We start from the raw sequence: 19,638 nt of genomic DNA, 5'->3' as shown, positions 1-19,638 counted from the left end.
AAATACCTATTGGATTACTTATTAAAAGGGTTGGTCTGACTGCCCTGTCTGGCAGTTACTCCAAGGTGAGGGTGTCTACATTGATGCAGACAGTCTCTCTGTAACATAGCATGAGATTAACTATCCATCCATCCATTTTCTAACACGTCTATCCCTTGTTAGGTCGCGAGGGGTGCTGGTGTCTATCTCCAGCTGTCAATGGGCGAGAGGCTGGACAGGTCGCCAGTCTGTCACAGGGCATGAGATTAACTAATGTTGGGTAATTTCTGCAACATTCAGTAGCAGTTGTTTAGATTCTAGAGCAATAGCTCACATTGGTACATGGTGTTCCTTAGTTGCAACACTTCCCAAAAATTTAATGACAGTTTATATGACTGTCATATTCCTGTCTGAAAGCCTAGTAATAACGCTGCTTGGTTTCTTAATCTCTGGTTAATGGTTTAAAACTTCATTCAAACATAAGGTCTCCATTAGTTCTCATATGAGTCCTTACAATGGCTGCTGCTAGAGTTAAGCAAAGAATTATTCATACCTATTATTATAGGTTTAGAGTTAGTTTATCTTTGTCTTACCAAAAATGGGTTTCTCATATTGAATTAGAGAGGCATTTCTCAAAAGGTAATGGAAGAATTTAATGAAGTAACAGACGTATATATATATATATATATATGTGTGTGTGTAATTTATCTTTTTTTTGCTCTTTTATTTTAAAGAGGTATGTAGAAATCATTTATGCCAAGCTCATATCAATTTCTTTAATGTTTCCATTGTTATTTTGATGATTTATCTTTTCCTTTAAGCAAGAAGGCCTATCTGTCAGCACCCTAATCTTTAACTCACTCCACAGGTTCTTTATCAGATTAAACTCAAGGCCACTCCAAAATATTATTACGGTGAAAAATATATAATTTTGGTCCAATTGAAAGATTACTTTATACCTAAATCTCCTTGATGTATGAATACCTTTGGGCTTAATTGTAAGTACATATGCATTGTTAGACTCATTGTAAACTATGTTGACCAAGATGATTCAGTTGAATCAGTTCACTTATTAACATACTGAATTCAGATGGTTGGCTTCACTAATTTTGCGCACATTAACTGTGCACGCTAATAGTGACAATATGACCCACAGTTAAATGGTGGCACCTTCCACGCACCAGATAGAGAAACTCTCAAGTCAGGTCAGGAGAAGAAGAAGGAGCAAAGAACACAGTTTAGATAATATTTTGAATAGTATTTGGTATTTGGTTTAGCTTCTTTTCAATATATAGTTTGGCCACAGAACCTTAGAGCAATAAACAAAAAATGCAATGCTTGATTATATTCAAATAATTTGTTTGATTCAATCATTAAATATTTTACAAATATTTTCCTTCTTTAAATCTGTGGAAAAATGTCCAGGGAATGGCAAAAAATTCCTCATTCCTGAATGTGAGACTGATTTCAAGTATTGATGTAATTTTAGTAGTCCATCAAATCCACAACAGCAATTCTTATTGCCTTAAGTTAAATGATCAATGTACTATAATGCTCTAGTCATTTACTCGCTCACAAAGACCATTTTAAGTTCGAGTTAAAGTGGCTTTTTAAATAACTTAATGACCACAGTTAAAATAAAATAAAACAAAAAAATCTTGCAGTCTATTCTGTAAGTGATGTGGACATAATGTGCAGAGGTGCATGTCGTTCTAAAAAAAGGGCCATGTTTTTCTGAGCTCATTGCAGTGGTATGAGATTTTGATGTAGTTGCTGATAAGGGATGTATCTTTTTCTACACTGAAGATAGAGGATAAAATACCATGTGTGATTTGGCATTACTGGCTTTTGAGTATATACACTCTATGATTGGCACTTTAGATATTCATCCTGAGCACAAAACACATCTTACCTTACCAGAAATATGATTTCTTCAGAAGTGTAATCGTGGGTTGGAAGATTGCTTTCTTTTATCCAGGAGTGAAAATAATAAATTGGTACAGGTAGGAAAAATGTTTCAGATGTCAGTTTAATCTCAAGGCTATTTTGCTCACATTGTTGAAGACTGCAATTCTCTTCACTCATCAGCAGGGTTTTGTGGTGGCCGACACAACCCGGAATGTTTTTTTCCATTATGAGTTAACCTGCAGTAAGGGCAGGGAGGGAATCTCTGCTTTTGTATGAGCTCCGTATTCCTGAACGGGGGTTTCTGTCCTTGTGCTGACATATAAACTGGAAACAAACAACTCTCAGAGGCTAAATATACTGCAGGATTCAGATAGGTTATCTGGTCCCTGATAACGCGTCAAACAACATGTCACATATTAACCAACATTCCCACTCTGGTTTCAACACTCCTGTTCCAGAAAAGGTTGAAGTTGTTTTTGACATAAACAAGAAAGATATTTCTTGGTTGGCCCTTTTAATCAACCCAAAAATGTTCCTTCAGAGTTTGTACATAAAAAAATGAAGGAAAATATTTCTAGCTAATACCAGTTATGTTGGTCAGCGAGCACTATTAGCAAACCTACTACTTTCCTGACTTGGAACTAGGTTAATGAGTCAAATGTTAGATTCAGAAGGTTCTGCCCTCAGATAAAAAGGAAATGTAGTATTATTTTAAAACAGGTTATTGATCGAGCTCATTCAGCCATTTTAATCATTGAAGCACACTGCAAGCATGCAATTCAAGGCATATATGTCCAAGTAAATCTTACTGAATTAAGCCAAAGCAGTAGCAGATTTTAATCTAATACAGAGGGTTGGTATATATTTTTCTTCTTAAAGAGGACCATGTGTTTCGTGAAATCCTTTTCACATTGAAATTATTCAGTCATGGCCTATATAATTTAAAACTGCACTGCTTTGGTCTGAATTCCTCGTTAATATACCCACGATGTACCACCATTTTTACCCTGTTCTGAGGTGCATCTGAGAGCAACTCGTTTTAGCGCTCTTTCTTTAAATCTAATGGAGGCTCATATGTAACACCCCCCCCCCCCACTCCTTATATCCCTTTTAAGAAAGTAAGAATGTAGCAATTTATTTATCTTTTTTTTTATCAGACAGAAGGTCTTGCTTGGAAATAAAGTACTTAACAAGCAGCTTTTACAGAGAAAACCATCATAAAGCTCCTTAAAGAAAACCAATAAAATTACTTGCTACTAAAAAGATGAAATAAAGCACACAAGAAAAATAAGAACGTTGGGTAATTAACAAAAATTGCTGGCATTGGAAGATGTAAGTAAAAAGGTGAATGTACATAAAGTCATAGGAAAAAAGTGTCTAATGTTCAAAACCTAAATATTGAACATGTACATGGGAACGAAGACAAAAATAATACACAACAGGGATTGCTTTAATCCTTGACCAACATGCATGAAGTCTATAAGGATAAAGGAAAGATTGCCAAAGACTGGAATAACGACATGACATTAGGTGTATCTGCAAAGGTATTTTGACATTTAATCTGCGCCTCCTCATGGATGCGGCATTTTTCCCCATTGTGTGACAGTTTCTTTCTTTCTTTCTTTTTGGGAGACTGTAAAGGATTATTCTTAAAAATGGATCCCAAAATGGTTAATTTCAAAAATACCAGTTTCTTTTTTGTGTGTGTACATGCAAGCCACAGCTTTTATTAAAAATTTATTGAGTTTGTCTCCATTTAGACAAGGTGTTACTGACTTTAAACATGCAGCATATAAAAGAAAATGGACATATCAATTTCATGGGCAGATAAAAATTAAAGAGGTTTCTACTGACATAAGTATTTTCAATGGAGAAAACCAAGCATTTTTGTAGGTTCCTTTTAACCTACTATTATTTTTCTTACACAAACACTCACAGATCCTTTTTCCGGGTGCATTTCAACGTTCAATTGTGTCAGTGTCACAGTCTCTCTAATCTGCAAAATAGAGAGCTGGGTTCCAGCTCACAAGAAGTAAAAACATATATATAATTACACAGTACTTACTTATGAAGTGCACATAAACACCTTTTCTCCAGGTGCCTTTACAATTTCCTTGCCAGGACATGATTCTGATCAAAATAATTTGTTCTTTTATTTCCATAGGTGGCATTCTGAGGTCTCGAAATATGTGAACCTGATCCTGTACATTGATTTGCTCAAAAGAGTCTCGCCTGAATGATTGCTATTACATGTCAAAGTCCTTCTAAGAATAGTGATCTGATTTTGCTAATATAGAAATTCATCAAATGCTTTGCTACATTGGTTTATGTTGTCTAATGGTGTCCAAGATGCCAAACTTCCACCTAAGCACCAACAAATGTGCCTTACTTAATAACTTCCTAAGTAACTTCCTTCAAGAGAATAAACCAATCAAATATTTGGGCCAGATGTGATGGGTCAGAAGTACGGAAGATGGTTAGGGCCATTAATTTTTTTTTTTTTAAATTACTCAATTCTGACTTTTTTCTCAGTATTCTGAGATTAAAGTGAGAATTCTGAGAAAAAGAAAAAAAGTCAGAATTCTGAGAAAAAAAGTCAGAATTCTCACTTTAATATCAGAATTCTGAGAAAAAGGTCAGAATTGAGTAGATTTTTTATTTTATTTTTTGAGTGGCCCTAATCCTCTTCCGTACAGAAGAAATGCCGTTTGCTGTGAGATTTATACTTCAGCCAAGCCAAAAGACAAGAGAATGTGAGCTGCATATATAATTCCATGTTGATTCTGTGAGTGACACAAATTCTCAATTTTGGACCAAGCAAGGCCCACTTTCAGTTCTATCATAGTTGTCATAGAGCTTGATTTTTTTTAAATTGGTTTCTTATGTAGCTTTTACTTAATGAGTAGTACGTAGATCTTAGCATCATTAATAATAAATGTAATTCTTGTTATGTTGATTTCTAATTATTTATTCTTCATATAATGGTGACAATTTTGAGAAATATACAGAAATCTAGTTGTGTTGTGTTATTTTTTCCCAGTGTAGAATAGATCACTCTATAGATTATTCTAATTAATTTTAAGATTGTGATACTTATTGATTTTTGATGGATTGTGAGGATGTTTGGTTTACAGCATTGCGCAAACCAGCTGCTGTTCCCCCTGTTTAACTTGAATATTTGATATTTATCTTAATATGTCATATTATGAATTCTTGTGTAATACTTACTCTGGTTTCATTTTTAGTTTTATTTTGGTATTATAACAGATAAATTCATTATCTGTTGCTTTAGAACTAACTTTAGATTAGACTAGCTCATGTTTCTGACTTATGCACTATGATTTAGTGCATAAGTCAGTTTATATGTTTTTGCCAGTGTCATGTCCAAATTGCCCTATTATGGGACAATAAAATAATTTCTTAGCACATCTTACCTTATCTTATCACTCTGAAAATGTAACACTGCTTAATCATGCTGTATTTTTAAAAATATTTATTCTCACCAGAGTATTCAATATTTAGTGTCATTTTGCATTTATTAATTATTTTGTCCCTATGTATATAATACTAATTGCCATTATAAGTTTGTAACACAAACAGCAACCATATGTTTGAAGCTTTTTATTTTATTCGAATTCCCTTTTAAGAAATCCTTTGAGTCAGCACATTTTTTTTCAAATCATCACTTAAAAATAAAATAAAATAATGGCAACAAAGTAATATATGCACAAAGTTGTCAGATAAAGAAATCAAATTGTATTTCTTTATTGTCCATATGAAACAAGGTGAGTTAAAATTATTCTTTTCTTGCATTTGTTGAAAAAGTTAACCCACACTGCCAGATGGACCGAGGGCTGAAACACTCGTAAATAGAGATGTAAGATGTAGTAAAATCTTAACAGTTCTGTTTATGGTGCAAGTGGTTTTCCAGCTGTCTTTGTCTAAAATCCAAAGCAATCTGCAGGGGCTGAAGTCCAGTGAAGTGAACTGGTGAATTTGTTATTAGATCATTATCTCTGGAAACCCCCTTCCTCTTGGAGCTAATGCACTGCTGTCTATCCACACAAAATCATACCCTCCTGGGCTCTAGCTGTGCTGGGCTAAGATTCTTAGAGGCGTTAACATTAAGCTAGGCCACAGTGTCTGACAAAGCTGTGGAAAAAAGGGCACTCCCCGTGCAGCTCCCCATCCAGTGCACTGTTTAGAGTCAGCAAACCATTAGTCAAATCTTCCCAGTCATGAAAAAAAGAAAAGGGTGGGGGGCAAAACAAGATATGCATGCATAAAATTCAACACATTTGTTCCCATGGCAACCATTCAGCATGTCATTCACTTGTCAAGCTGCATCAGGGCCGATGGGGTCCATTGTCTGAGTCCTGGTGAGCATGGCTGTATGGAACGGACTCGGCCCCCTTTTTCCTCGTTCTGACCGACATCCAGGTCATTTACCACGCTGTTATTTCTCTTTAATTCCAGTTGGGCTCATTCTTTTGCTCGCTAATCACACAACAAATGACCACCGTGGCTTAAATAAAGAAAAGGGACGATAATTCAGGGCACTATTGAAGCATCGCTTTTATGATCCTCATGAATAGGTCATCGGGGAATGGCAGTGGATTAGGGGGAAATTCAGAACAACTACTCCCAGACAAACATCTTAAAGATGTTTGTGCTTTAGTTTATAGATTTGGTGGAGGAAGAGGCAGTGTGGAGCCTTAATGTATATGACTGGCTGTCAAGATCAGTTTAACAGTCACAATGGGAGAAAAGGCCATTTGACTTCTGTAATGTTTTCCAACACGCTCCTCTAGATTGACACTGTGCCACCATTTCCCCTGTGAACCACACTGTGCAGTGCTGATGTTAAGCCTGTGTAGAAGTTGGACATTGTATACTTCTTTAAATTGCATGTTCAGCCCCATTGTTCTTGTCTTTATCCATGTACAGGAACAACTTCAGATGTTGAGGAAAAGAGAATGACATTTTAGAACAGTTTCCCAAAATGTGCTCTTCTTGTAGCTCTAAACACTTACTTCCTCCTTAAGTTAATAATTAACCTGACCTTTAGCATGTAGGCATGACTTGCAAATGTCTAGATGTTGAGTGTGGTTATTCTTCTCCTTGTCTGCATGGGAGCAGATGAAACTAGCATACACCTATTTTTGTTTAATTACTGATTTTTCAGTCGTTTAGATTATTTTATATATTTTATTATTCAACATGATGTGACACTTAATGGGGATGGCTTTTTTGACATAAAATTGAGAAACTGTCTAATTCATAGTTATCAAACAACTCAATGTCAATTACATTTTGGAAGATTAAATTGATTCTTGATCAATCAGGAATGTGGATAAAGAAATGTGTCCTTAGTTAAACATGCAGGAATAATGCAATGGTCTTAGAAAATGTCTAGCATCTAAAGCTGCAGTAGAGAGTTTTTAGAAAACCTTGGACTTGCGGGGTCCCCCAAGGGTCCATCTTGGGTCCTTTCTTGTTCAATGTCTACATCTTCCCTCTAGCTGAGATCATAAAAAAAACAACATGAATTACCATAACTATGCAGACTACACACAGCTCTACATCATCATGTCATCAGGTCACTATGAAGCTGTTCAGGCGTTGAGTAAATGCTTAGAAGAAATCAATGCATGGATGTGCCAACATTTTCTACAGTTGTATCTCAGAGAATAGACTGTACAATATTTCTTAGTCTATAAATCACTGAATGGCTTAGCAGTAAAACACATTATAGACATGTTATCAGTGTATCGACACTCCAGACCGCTAAGATCTTCTGGTTGAAGTCTACTCTGCATACCTAGAACCAGAATCTAACACGGAGATGCAGCATTTAGTTTGTATGCTCCACTTATCTAAAACAAACTGCTGGAGGACTGTGAAAATGTTGCAACCCTGCGTTCCATTGCGCAAGTTCCAGGGTTTTTGCTGACGTCTAGCCCCACTCTGGCGACAACTTAAATTGACATCAGTGTCGTGCACGCGCATAGGAGAAGAGAAAAAGCTAGCCGTTATGACTTAACAGGTCTTTTTTTTTTTTTACAAGTGTAATGTCTTCTGAAGTAAGAAAGTTAGAAATATTGTTTTTTTTTTGTGTGTGTGTTTCAGCAATCTGAAAAGTGTGGCATACGTTTAGTCATCCTGAGTTAGTACTGTAATGATTCCTTTTTATTTGATCTAAACTATTCTACTGTAGCTTTGAAAGCATGTTTAGTTTCAAGAAATTGGAAACTCACCAACTATTTGATTGGGTTAAAATGTATGTGTCTGGTCTGTGCGCTAGCCTGGGGCTCAATTTCAATACCCTCATAGAGTAAGGAGGACTCTTTAGCCAAAGCGGAAGTCTGTCAGCGGTCGCCATGATAAGGGCTGTCCGAATAGTGTAGTCAGGAAGAATGGGAGTGTATGCTCATTCCCACGCCTAGTTTTGCCTAGGAACCCTGCAATGTCCCTTACCAGCGCTAAGAAGCCTTAAGATATCCCACGACCCTTTGCGTGACAAGACGTATCAGCACCTCACGGAAATCAATGAAAATATTCGAAGAGAAGAGAGCACGCACTTTGTAGTTCAGCATCCATGTGCGTTTCTGTCACGTAATGACATCGGAGTAAAAAGGCTGTCCGAATTTGGCACAGCACTCTGAAGCTCATTTGCTCCCGACAATACAGTTCTTACTGTTGACCCTGTGAAATGTTGATTAAAAGTTTTCAGTATGTTGAAACAATGTGTTTATTTTGTTTCCTAATTCATGTACTACAAACTCTTAAATAAATAATTCTCATAATCTGCAGACAAGGTTTGTCTGCAACAATGGTAATGCAGCAGAAGTGTGGATCCTATAAAAGCCAGTCCAGGAACAGTCCAGGAATACATTTGTGGTTAGTCATCTCTCTTTTGGCAATATGATGGGCTTGCAACCTGCCTCAGGTGTACTCCATCTTCCCCTTGTTCACTTCTGCAAAAGACTCAACAACCCCTGTAGTAAAACAAAATGAGAAATCATCAGGTTTTTTTCATCTTTTTAGAGCTCTACTATGATTTCTTCTTTATTAACAAGGGCAAATATGTAATGTGGGAAGAAAAATTTAATTAGCGAAAAATTAGTCATTCATTTTTGGGTTTTTGTGAAAAGATGACTAATACAAAAACAGATGTTAAAATCAGAAGTGTTAACCAAAATAAAAATGGTTTTCACATCTCTTATTTCAAACGCGCTAATCTGAGTCTGGACAAAAGCCAAATACTTGAAAAATAGCCATCTGGTTGGACCATTATGAATCAACATCTGGAGTAAATTACTAGATCACCTCGTCACCCTCTATAATCATCCACATATGGCACCTCTCTGTTTTATGTGTGAGACATACTTTTGAGTTATACTGTCTTCTCAGAAAACTAGAAAGGAAAAATGCAAAGGTTGATTGCGCCATGGACTATGATTAGTTAAAAAAAATGCTGGAGAAAATACTTTATTGCCCACAAATACCTATGCTGTGGAGAGTCTCCACCCCATATGTAGTCAAAAAACAAACATAAAAACAAACAAAAAAAGCACCCAGTACTGTATGTTTTTTTTGTGTGGATATTTTACATTTTTAATGGACATGCTTGGCAATGTTTCCTTTAATGTATATCTGCTACAATACAGTGCATTTCAAATTTATATTGGTAAGAGGTAAAATCTCACATCTTTCCTATAATTAGAAGCCAGAAATCTATGTTTATGATTTGTTAAACTCAGAGACACATGTAGTTGTTGTTCAAATCAATCCAAGAATAAAGACAAGTTAACGGAAAACATAAAATAGCACCACTTCCCTTAAGTAACCAGTATAGTTTGATTCATTTGAATTTGTGGGCCACGTGTGTGGGATTTTACAATTTCAATGTGTATTTATGGTGTGGTTCATGCTCCCAGAAACGGACTGCGAACATGAAGCCATACTGACTGACAGGTTCAGCTCATCATCTTGGACCCAAGAGGGAAATTCATATCCAGCTGTCTGACAGCAGGTCAGTCTGCACTTAAAAGCCTCTTATGTTTATATTTATGCTCTCTGGTGGGATAAGCAGCTCACAAAGAAAAAAATTATTATGCGCATTCTGAGTAAGTAGGTTATTATGGCTTGGTCTTTATGAAGAAAATGACAAACAGGATGAAAGTATGACATATCAGCATGCATTCTCTTTGTGTAGTTGTCAGCTAATCAGATGAATTAACCATTTTTGAACCAAAATAAATGTCTTTCGCAGATTTTAATCATAATGCATGTCAGTTTTCTTATAATGTATGAATGGTTCTTTTCAGCTTATTCATAAAATCTGCGAAATAAAAATCTGAATTATTTATATTTTTTACTTAATATAATTTTTTACTTTGTTAACCTTTGAAATGCAGCTTAATTGTTGTTGTTAAACAAAAAATGTCCATGTCTTTGTACTTTATTGTGAAAATAACTTCAGTCATGAGACAATTTATTTAATTTACAATGATAATTTGTTGACCTTCTTGGGCCATCTAGTCGAATAAAAGCATGATGTCTTTTTTTATCTTTTTTTAAAATTATTTCTAACCATTTAATACACTTAATTTGACATACTTTCTGCTATATATCCATGTCAGCACCCCATGAAGACTCCTTACACACAAATGTCAGCATTTAATTAATTAGCTGCTTGGGTTCTTAAACTTAAATTAAAGAACAGTATAACCCAACCAGAAGCCTTTCCAAACCAGGTCACCCTGTCAAGATTTGGTTACAATAAATACTTGTTTGCTTTGTATGCGGTGCTGTCTTTTGTGGTCTATTTTTTTTTTTTTTTTTTTTTACAGCTGCACAAGGTTCCCTTTTCTTTCTTCCCACCCACCAAAAGGCATGTGCTAAATGTCATCTTATTAATTTCCTTTGTCAACATTTTTTTTCCATGTCAACTAGTGCTGTATCCAAAGTACAAAACAACCAATACATCCAAAAAAGCTGCACCAGTAGGACAGCGTCAAGTTGGGTTTGAAACATTGACTTTTTCATGCCTTTTTGCTTTTATCCACAGATAAATGTTAAGATAAATTTTTACACCCTAAAAACCATTGATTTAAACTCCTTATAGACCAAACCATTTTTGAAAAAGAAAACATAAACCTTTGATTTTATGTCAGATAATTGGCATTTGTATTTAATCTGTAAAAAGTAGTTTGTAGCTGCAGTTAGTGTCTTCTCTTATATATTTGTCTCTCTTTTGCTTATTTCAATCAATAATGGGTAGACCTTATCATGATTTACAATTCATTTTAATTATTGAATATTTCCTACTGTGCTTTTATTATAATCCTTAGGTGAAGTATAATTAGTTTTTCAATGATACAAAATAAAACTTAATGATTAATGAACCATAGTCTCTGTTCTTCTTCAATTTACGATAGAGATCGTTCAATGGGAAGGAAAAAATCCATCCCGTTTTTGATAGATTATGGGACTGATTATGGAATAGGGTTTTTTTATGTACATTAATATAGTTTGACGTATCTCATCTTTGCAATAGCAAGGATTCTTTCTTGCAATAGCAAGGAAATCATTCTTTTTTAGAATGATAATATATTTTCAAACAGAGAGCCCTAGATATGTTGCACTGACAAATTGTTACTTAACAAAATGACAGGCTTTTATTTTCAGTAAGTCTGACACTATAATTCATGGAACATAGGACAATAAGCAAAGTTAACCCTCCGATTAACTTGCCACAAGAGTGAAATTATTGTTTTCTTGTAGGCTGGTATGATTGAAAGCTGTAAAGAAGAGTTAGACAAAAGCGTGAACAGGTCACAAATAAGCCACGCTAGATAAAAAGACTTGTGGGTGCACTCTGGCCCTGCTACAAAATGAAGGGTGTGAGAAAAAAGGGATTTTAATAGTACCCAGGTTTAGGCTTCTTAATAATATCTCCCTGCGTGGTTAAAGTTGGGGTGTGGGCGTTGAGCCTAAATAGATGTGAGGCATGTTTGCCGCCCCTGCTCACAGTCAGTATCAGGCCTAATGAGGCATTAATCGGAGGTGTGGGATGTTGCTCTTTAGAAAATGCTCAGGGTCAGCAAAGCACAATGAAGATGAGAACAAAGACAGGGTTGGCGTTGTTCCGACCGAGCAATTCTCTGAACTGTAAGCTCAGCAATCACTTCAAAAGCATGGCGGAAGAATATTCACCAAATTTCAATAGCGAATATATGAAAGGGCCTTTGGACACTTTTGTTTGTAGGTTTTCTGTGTGATTAGACCCTCCATTTGTCACCCCTTACCATACATGTGTGTTCTGACAAGCACACACACATACTCACAAACCCAAAATGCATGTCAAACATTTTTCATTCTTAAAAGTAATAATTCTTTTACTGGGGAATATGCATATTGGTAATTTTAAATCAATAGATTGTTGACATTTGTTCTTTTGGATAAGTCACCCTATCTTAAATATATAAGGGAGGGAGAAATGCTTGTCTTTCTTTTTGCTCATTTTTTGTCAGGACTGAACACTGTTCAAGCTCTTACTCCATTCATCTCAAATCATCTTGAGGTTTGTTTCAGACTGTATTTGCCTTTTTCTGGCATATAGAAATAAAACAAGAAGTCCATAAATCCACTTTATTATATGGGGTCTACAAGCTCAACTACATCATTCTAATGTCATATTTGTGCAATTTTCTAGTTTAAAAACATAAACCAGTTGGAGCTTTTTATAACTGTTTTTACACCAACACAAACCCTGATTTACTTACAGGGTCAATGATCAGAGACTGGTTTGTGTATGTGTATGTTTTATTTTCAGCCCCAGATGGCCATGAGACTCGGCCATCTGGATTTAAGGCCAGAAAGAATGTATTCCAGAGGGAAACGGCTATCTGCTGATGCAGTTTACAGTATGAATTAAAATACATAAATTCAAATAATGCATTTGTTTATTAGGTTAAGCCATTCTTTACCAAATATTTTACATTTTAAAGGAAAAGTATTTCTTTTAAACTATGATTTATGGTTGGTATAAAAAAGACTTTGAAAGATTAAGTCGCTAAATCTTTGCTTTGACATGTGTATTCGATGTATTTTTGTCTTCTCTATGTTTAATGATGTTCTTATCACGACAGAGACTAGGAATTTGACAGTCAAGATGATTGAAAATAAACACTTCTTTCCAAGGTGCCTATTTGCAGCCCACATGTAAGAAAATACAAGTGGCTTAATCACAAGATGGTGTGTTAATGAGTCATGATTACTTCACATAATCGCATGAAAAAAAAAACTGAAGACAACAGTAAATTGCATTTCATCAGAGCACTTAATGAATTTTTAGTAACACTGCCTCACTCATGCTGCATGTAAGTTTTTTGAGCAAGTGTCAGCAACATATATGATCATCCCTTTTGTTTGTGTGTTAAAGGCCTTTAAAAAAATCCCTTTCTACTTCAGCAGAATAATCTCACAGGAAAAATCTAATCTTCAATTTGAATTTATTTTATCAGTGGGGGGAAATTCCAATGCTTTCAAATAATTGCTTTTTAACAATTAACACTTGGTACCCTTTTTTCCTGGGATATGATGTGTAATGATTTGCTTCTATAGATGGTACACTTGGCCCTGTCTTTCAGTGGTTGACCTTGTTGCTCTCCTAGACATAGCATCTGCAACTTATGTGCTCTCTCTTCTATAGATTTGACAACTAGCTCAGGGCTTACCTGCTTAGCTCTGTTTCTCTCCTAGATGAATCCACTAAAGGAGCTACTACTGCTACTAACGTTTGCTTTTGTTTATCATAGAAAGTACTCCTGGATAAGTGATTGTATGTTTTTGTGTGTGTGCATGCTCTTTCTTCTCAAAGCCCTAGTTGGGCCATGGCAGATGGCCATTCACATTGAACAAGGTTGTGCTGGAGGTCTTTTTATTAACTGTTGCTAGATGTATGCTTATTATGAGGGTTTGCTGCAAAGTTAACCACACAATGACAATGAATGTCCAGTGTTGCTACATGCTCATGCTGGAGGAGTGAATGTTGCAAGTCAGTGACTTGATGCAATCTGCTGGGTTTCCTTAGATATTTTATTATTTACAAATTGGAATAATTAACTGAACTTGACATAAAAGACTGAAAAGAATCTCCAAATATCATTGTTAGACAGCTGCAGAAACTGCATCTTGGGGTCTCAGTCTCCTGTAACAACTTTTACATACAATCTGCTTGCAAACTATGATGCCATAAAAATGTCTCTTATGGGGTGCGCTTGTGGCGCAGCAGGTAGCGCAACCCATATAAGGAGGTCTTAGTCCTTGAAGTGGTCGACCTGGGTTCAAATCCGACCCGCGGTCCTTCACCGCATGTCTCTCCCCCTCTTCTACCTCCCGTCCTGTCAGCCTACTTTCATAAAAAGCGAGCCACTAGAGCTGTGAAAATCCCCCCCCCCCCCCCCAAAAAAAAAAAAAACATGCATCTTCTATCTTACTATCAGAAAGATGAACAAGAGTAGAACTAAACTCTAGCATGACTTTAACTGGAACCATATGCTTTCGTAAAACAACGCTAAAACTAAGCTTTTTGGGCCCCAAAACTCATGACTGTGGTGTGAAACACAATATCAAGATGTTGAAAAACCCCTCATGACCGCTATTAAATGCCTGATCTCAGCACTATGCAACTTTTTTCCCCCAAAGATCTGTGTATTATTGGCAAGAAAACACAATTTTGACAGAGATGGGACAATTGGCGTTCTGGTTTTGAGAAAAAAAGATACAGAAATGGCCAAGCACATGTGGCATTGTGAACATGGACAGGTATGTATGGCAGTGACATAATTTCCAGAAATCAAGATACTGAGGTGGAATATTACAGCAGCAGTAGTTCAGAATACCACTAGGATCAACACAGGGATTGACTGGACATACAGTGATGAAGAGAACATTAATACTGTTGCCAGGACATGTGAACAGGTGCAGCTGAATACAAACGGGCCACAACAACAGGAACCTTCATATCTGGGACACAGACATTTTTATTTTTGGGTTCATTTGTTGTAATGTTGTTTTTAAAAAAAAAATTGTGTGGAAAACTTCATAGTCACTTGTAGCTTCATTCCTTAACTGCCTTGAGTGTAATTTTATTTAATCATTTGAATTTTCTACTCAATATTTATTCAAACAAATGGCATGAGCTCAGGAAATAATTTGATTAATTAAAGTGATTGTAGACAAATCTAGTGGAAAATAAGCTGTTAGCCAGAGCAGTTTAGGCCTCAGAATGGCGGCAATAAAACTTGCTCCTCTTAATGTGGCTCCAGATCAATCTCCCCCTTCACCTCTACCTACCTAATGCTTTTCTTGAGTCAAACAGAATGGATTGGTCACCCCTATAATTATTAAATTAAATTAAATTCAGTTCAGTTTAATATACTATTATTGTCCCCATGAGGATACTTGTTTTTTGCCCCACTCTTATTTAGCATTTTTAATGACAAGGGGACAAAGAGCATTTTAAAACAATTTACATTTTACCAGCCTGTGTCTTTGGCCTGAAGGAAGCAAGCCACACTCATAAAATAGAACTGGAGTTGAGTTAGCTAGTAGAGCAAATTTTTCGTTGGACAGAGAGGTTTCCATACCAAGCATCTATGTTAAATCGTAATAACCTCTCCAATACTGCCTGGTAGAAGAGAAGCATGCGCTTTATGGACTCTTATGAGGAAGTACATCTTGTGCTGCAGCTTGGAACACAGCTTGCCATTATGCTTGTTCCAAGAATCCATGTCTCAATCTAAATACCCTCTTTAGTCAAAGCAGAAGTGCGTCAGCGGTCGCCATGATAAGTGTTCGCTGAATAGTGCAGTCAGTAAGGACGGAGGTAGAAAAAGAAGCCTGTACGCTCACTTCCGCAGCTAGTTTTGTCTAGGAACGCTGCAACGTCCCTTACCAATGCTAGGAAGCCTTAAGGTATCCCAAAGTCCTTTGTGTGATATGACGTATCAACACAGCCTCCTCACGGATCTCAACGAAAATGTCCAGAGAGAAGAGAGTGCACACTTTGTAGTTAATCTTTGGAAGGCTGTAGGCCTGGATTTGATTTGGATCATCCATGTGCATTTCTATCACATAATGACATCAAAGAATGTCCGAATTTGGCACAGCAGTCCGAAACCCCTGTTCCTCCCCATGACAGAGTTCTTACACTTGACCCCGTGAAAGGTCAATTAACAGGCACTAGGAACAGGAGCTAAAAGCTATTATTAAGGGCATTCAGATACAGCTAAAGTCTATATAGACCCAGGTACTTGTAGGAGGTTGCCTGACTGACAACAGTTTGATGAAAAATCAGTGGAAGGCGGACACCAACCACTTTGAGCTCAAACATCATTTCTTCTGTCTTTTTTACATTTATGACAAGGTGATTGTTGTCACACTTACGTACAAAGTTGCTGATTCTGGAGAGATAGGATAAACTATTAAGTTAGAGTAAAATTTTGAATATCAAGTTATGGGAAAATGTGTACACACAATCAGTGTACAATGTGAAGAGCACTGGACAACTTACACAGCCCTGTGGTACACATGTTTTTTTGGTAAGAGAGGGTGAATAACTTTCACCCTTTGAATGTGACTTGTTAGAAAAGGTGTGCACCATTTAATGATGACAGGTTTAGTATATTCATGTTGATCATTTTCTGAACCTGTAGATGAGGTTATAATGTATTGAAAGCTTTATTAAAATCAACAAAGCGTATACGGGCATAGGCCTTAGGGTTATTCAAATGTTTCAGAGCCAAGTGAGTGAGGCTGATTACAGCGTCATCTATACCTTTATTCTGTCTATACAAACGGTGACAGGTCTAGCAGTAGGTTCATATCTGGTTTCAGTATGAACACAATATATTTTCTAAGCAAATCATGACTGCAGACATGGGAGATACAGATTTATAGTCCTTATTTTCCAATGGACATGGCTTCTTTGGAACAAGTATGATTATTTTCCAGAGGAAGGAAACTGTGTGAGTCCAGTAATTTTGAAAACAAGGTACCAAGCTAGTGTTAGCTCAATTGCAAAAAGTCTTCAGAAGGAAGGCATGTGTTCCATGTGGGCTAAAGGATTTTTTTTGTGCACACCTTACAAAACGAGGAGTTGACTTTGTGACTTTCTACAATGATGAGCAGGATCATTTATGACAGGCTGTAGTGTTGCTTTCAGTTCCTCAGTAAAATACTAAAATCCCCTCCTGAAGCTTGTACAATTTTTCTGTGTAATATTGTTTTGTGGTGCATCTTTGAGCTAACCTCAGAATCACCCATACAAGTCTAGGGGTGCTGCATGGGGTCATTAGATGTTACAGATAGAGCTTTATTTGAAAATACTCACGCCATCCTTAAGTGGATTCCCGCAAAATGTTTAGGTACAAAGTTTGGCATGTTTCTAAAAAAACGTTTTCATAGATGAGAATGAAAAAATATAAATCTTACACATAACCTACAGTGTAAGCAATCTTTTTCACCTTACAATGTCAATTCCAAACATGGTAGGGAGAAACAGTTTCACTATCAAAATGCAAAGAAGTAAGAAAATCTTATCTCAATCTATGTCAGGTTTTTGATGTTTGAATCAGGGCTGAAATGCAGACAAGAGCTGGGAAGCCACATTTTACAGTTAATGATGTTTTATTGAATCTACTGGGGATGTAAGGGGGGGACAAGGACCAGGGATGGAACATGGAGCTTGACAAGGTTAAGGTGAAGCATAACAGATGATCTAACAATGTGTGTGACAGAACTAGTAGAATAAATAGGGAATGAGACAGAAGGGACGGCAGGTGGAGCAATTAATGCGAGTGAAAGGAGTAAAGATAATCAGGCAGAGGGAGTGAGAGAGAGAGAGAGTGCAATGCACTGACAGGGACACAAGGAAAGCAGAACCTAACAGGAACTGTGGCATCTCTTCATCTGTGGCCAGTGGGGTCTGGCCCCACCAGATGTCGCTGTGGAGCTCTATGTTCGCAATAATCAGCGGGACAGGATCGTTCTTTATAGAACAATATTGTAAAAAAGACCAATTCCCTTACCAATTAAAATTGTGTTAGAAACATTTGTGTGTATATATCTAAGTCTGCCAGAATACTGACAAGCTCAGTAGGCTAAATCCTCTTGAGGTGCCTTGATATTGGAGCTGGCCCACCAACGTTTGTTTAAATAATGAAAATCTGAAATTGCAGTGTGCATGCCCAACATGCTCTCAGCAAACAGCCGTGGGACACAAATCATGTGGCCCCATGCTAAGATCGTCAAATGAAAATACTGTAACTGTACACGTTACATTTACATAGTGTGTGACAATCTAGGCAAGGCAAAGCAAGGCAAGACAAATTTATTTGTATAGTACATTTCAGTACAAGGACAATGCTAAGTGCTTTACGTGATTAAAACATTGGAAAATAAAAACACAATAAAAGCTAGTAAAAAAAACAGTTGGAATAAAATATAGGAAAATTTAAACAATGGAAACTAAAAGCAAATATTAATCTAGTGATGGTTTTCCTCGCTAGCTCATTGAAGGACTGATGTGAATCTTGTCTGTTCAATGAATGAACAATATAAGTGAACCTTTATTTATAATTTTGTACAAAAAAATTATTACATTTAGTTTATATAAAATTGATGTTCTAGTGTGGTGGTTTATGCCAACTTATCTGTTTAATTTAGAACTGATCAAAGTCAGGTTGTATGTATCACAAAAAATATTTGCTGTTAATAGGTGTTGAGTTTTTTGCGCTTCACTTAACTTATGTCAGAGACGCCGCTGAACAGGAACCATGATGAATGAACTGATAAGACTGATTGAACTTACTAACAGAACTGAGAACGGGCAGGCAAGGAGAAACAAGAATAAACTACTAAAATACAGAAAACTTACCGACAGAAATTAAGTATGTAAATAACAAACAGTACTAAAGAGTGCAAAACCTAACCAGAACTGCATGGTACCCTGGAACCTAAAAATAACCAAAGACCTGGGGATTGTGGCAGTCCAGGCATATCAAAAGTTTAGATAGATGTTCATTTTATTTGTTTCTGTCCATTTAGATTTGTGAGGTGATGAAAAATAAGTGTGTCAGAGCAGCTTTAACCATGGTGGAGGATCAGTGATGCTCTGGCCCCTTTTGTCTTCCAAAGACCCTAGAAGCCTGGTTAAAGAATCAATCCTTTATTGTCACCATGTGTTACCATGGTGAGATTGCCTTTGAGGCAGACACCGGCTTAGGATGTACAAAGTGGATGGCATCAACATTTTCTTAAATACCGGGAATGAAAATCAAGTGAAATAATAATAAACTTTGAATGGGTTGTCACTGGGCCTTTCAACAGCATGATGATTTAAAACATAAAACCGAAACAATGCAGAAATGGTTCACCAACACAAAATCACCCTTCTTCTATTGCCATCTTAGACGCCAAATGAAAATCCCATGGAAGCTCTGTGGAGTGAATTGAAGAGAAGAGATGCATAAGACGTGACCTCGGACTCTGGGTGATAGAGATTGTGCAAAGAATAATGGTCAAAGAACCCCATCTCTGTATAATCCAACATTGTGAAATGTGATGGGAGAAACCTAAGCGCAGTCCATTTGGCAAAACGCAATTGCACAAAATATTGACCACTGGGTTATCAACGTTTAGATCACCAGGAAATTTGTTTAAAAAGGTATGTAGGATTAT

This window comes from Fundulus heteroclitus, chromosome 4 (genome assembly GCF_011125445.2).
Source record: "Fundulus heteroclitus isolate FHET01 chromosome 4, MU-UCD_Fhet_4.1, whole genome shotgun sequence".
In the NCBI taxonomy this organism is placed as follows: domain Eukaryota; kingdom Metazoa; phylum Chordata; class Actinopteri; order Cyprinodontiformes; family Fundulidae; genus Fundulus; species Fundulus heteroclitus.
The sequence above is the reverse complement of the archived record's forward strand: the minus strand, read 5'-3'. Positions refer to the sequence as shown.